Raw genomic sequence first — 3,069 nt, forward strand, 5'->3', positions numbered from 1 at the left:
ATACCCACACCTGCGGTCGCCCCAGTCCCTGTATGGAATGGTGCAGGCTGATGCACACGTTCTGGCCACCCTCACCAGCCGCCCTACCACAGGCTCCCAATCACTGAGTGAAAACCGTACAGGCACTTAGCGAAGGAAATCCACGTAGAAGTGGGCCTGCGCCGAGCAGACCCGGGTTGTTCCAAGGTCAGCTGTGACTTGTCTTCCCTGCAGCACAGGAAGAGACGGGCAAGCTCGACCCAGGTCTGAGTGGAAGGGCCGTTTCTGTCAGCTCGTGTGCATGTTTGAAAATTTCCATAAAAGAGTCTTTAAAAGTGAATCATATCTGTATTAAGTCAACAAGCGTGGGCAGAGCCCCACGCGGTGCCCGGCTCTGTGCTACAAACTGCGAACCCGACGGGGAGGACAGGTGGGGCCACGGAGGGCACGTTCTGCACCAGGACGAGGGGCCGACGAGCAAAACAGTTACTCAAACGGTTTGTGCCCTGAAAACGGCCGGGAAGACGTCCTGACTTCTGGGTTGGGGGCTGAATTCCGCCTGTGCCAGGTTCCCGCCCCCCGTCCCTGGACTGGCACGTGCTCTTTGGGCACCGTTCAATCCCTACCTTGTCTCACGCTTGAAATGTTGCTGGCTAGCCGCAGCCACCGGGCGCATCGCTCGTTATGGGTAAAGACATAAAAGCACACATCGGAGCAGATTGGAATATTGCTATTTGTGAGTTTACGTTTCTAGGTGCAGGGGCCAGTGACAAGGCTTACACACGTGGACAACGACAGACGAGCATGTTTTCATGTGCCTGAGAGAACGGGGCTTAACCCGCCAGGTCTCTCAAAGCCATTCCCGGGGCCAACAGCACGGAGCTGCCTCCTGTCGCTCTCACATCTCGTTCCGATGCACGACTTCAAGCTCCGCAGAGCAGGGCCCTGCTTCCCACTGCGTGCACGGCCCCCCACTGCGTGCATGGCCCCCCACTGTGTGCATGGCCCCCCAGCCTGAGGGAGGATCCATGGGAGAAAGGAGGAGCGACCCTCACTGCGTCCAGTAAGTGAGGCACAGAGAATGGAGTGTTTCTACTTAAATCACGCGAACCTCTGTGCTGCTGCTGGTACGTGAAGGTGCGGCCACGGGTCTCCCGCCACGGCCAGGCCTGAGTCTGAGTTTTTCTTTCCCGTAAAGGTGATGGGTTTCCTCAGGCCATCTCCATCTGGTCCAGCTGTTTACCGCACGCGCCTGCCTCACCACCGTTCCCCTCCCAGGCCCCGACTTCAGGAATCGGTACCCACGTGGCACGATGTGCTCCATCCTTCCTCATTCCTGCAGAGGAAATATTCTTTGAGGGCCCAGCAAGGGTAAGGCCTGGGCTCTAGGAGCGGCTCGGGGATGCAGGTGCGGGCAGGTGCCCCACGGGGCAGCGGAGGTTTGGGGGTGCCGTGCAGAGGAGAGAGGCCCAGCGACCACAGCCTTTGGAGGGTGGGGGGGGCAGGCGAGACTGCAGAGGGGCTGACGTGGGAACTCGGGTCGAAGTACCGAGGAGGAGGGGCGGGGAGTTATCATTAAAGGGATCAAACCCATCACCGTGGCCTCTTCCCTGTCCTTCCATGATCTGACCTGGCCCAAATGGGTTGAGCAAAGGCCATTTCAGGGGTCCACGCGTGGGAGGTGACTTCGAGACCCTGACACCCCTCCCCTTTGCCTCTGAAGCCACCTGGGGCTGAGCCATGTAATGACCAGGACTCCGGCCTCCCACACGGGGGATGGAGTCCCAGCTTCCCTGCAGCGGGACCAGGACACACCCTTCAAGGTCCCTGCGTATGTGCCTGTCTCCAGTGCCTGGCATGTAACAGTCAATACGCGTGAGCTGCTATTAAAAACATGGGTAATTTTATATCTTAAAATATTGCATATTGCTTAAATGGTTTCATGCTGGCTCACATTAAAAATGATTCCCAAGTGAAGATGACAAAGGGCAAATATTCGTTATTTAGTTCTTTTCTTACATTAAGCTATCATAATAAAGTACATTTCTGGGTTGCATTCTCTAGAGTGCTTTTTACTAAATAAATGGCCAAAAATAACTTTTCCCTTCCAGTAAGATTTCATGATTCAGCACATTCAACTTTCACTGTAAAAGGTTGACATAAAGAACACAAAACACATCTAGGAGCAAGAAACAGGCAAGAAAAAGCAGTAAGTGGACGAGGCGGAGGGTCACGCTCGGACCCCCCGGGCTGTGTGTTTGGAGGCGAACCTCAGCGGTATGACAGTGGTATTTATTCAGGATTCCACACACCACTCGGGTTTGGGGGGGGCAGGTAGATAAGAATTAGCAGGCGACAGTCCTCGGTTCTTGGCAAAGGAGCACGTGAGAGAGAGAAACGCAGCCACGGGGTGGGCCTGGAGCCTTGGTCGTAAGTCCGCTTCTTCCAACCCAGGGCCAGACAGCAGGGCAGGCACGAGACTCCTCCCTAACCCCTTTCCTTGCCGGCAGCAGCAGCTCCAGACGTTTATGTCAAAGGTCCCACATCTGGTCATTTGCTGGGTGACACGGAAGGCCGGGAGTGGGGTGGTCAAGGCCGCCTGGCCTCACTCTCCCAGAGCAGCAGAGGGCACTTCGGCTGACACTGCCCGCGACGCAGACACAGAACCGGCTTGGAGGAGAAAGGCATCTACTTTCATGGCAGCTTTTTCAGGAGAATCCTGGCCCCTCTCCCCCTTGCTCGAGATCTCTTCCCTCCCCCGGGCAGAAGAGTGCGTCCCAAGAGACTCTTCGTGGCAGCCACACCCCAGGGAACTGTCCCTTCGCCCGACATTACCAAGAGGGCCCGGGGACCCCGCGCCATCCTCAGGCTTGGGGCAGTGCACGTGTCTACACCAACGGCTTCAGGCCCCCCTGGCCCTGGGAGCCGCTTCTGGAAGGTGCCCTTGGCCCCGCGCCCCTCCTGGGGCCCGGTGCGCTCTCTCGGCAGAGGGTGGTTACGAATGCCCTCCGGGCCCCCGAGGAAGGAGCGGGGCTTCAGTCCCCGCAAAAGGCTTGCACGCAGAGGGGCCCCGCGCTGCCCGGGGGGGCG

Source organism: Pteropus alecto, unplaced genomic scaffold (assembly GCF_000325575.1).
Source record: "Pteropus alecto unplaced genomic scaffold, ASM32557v1 scaffold74, whole genome shotgun sequence".
Lineage (NCBI taxonomy): Eukaryota > Metazoa > Chordata > Mammalia > Chiroptera > Pteropodidae > Pteropus > Pteropus alecto.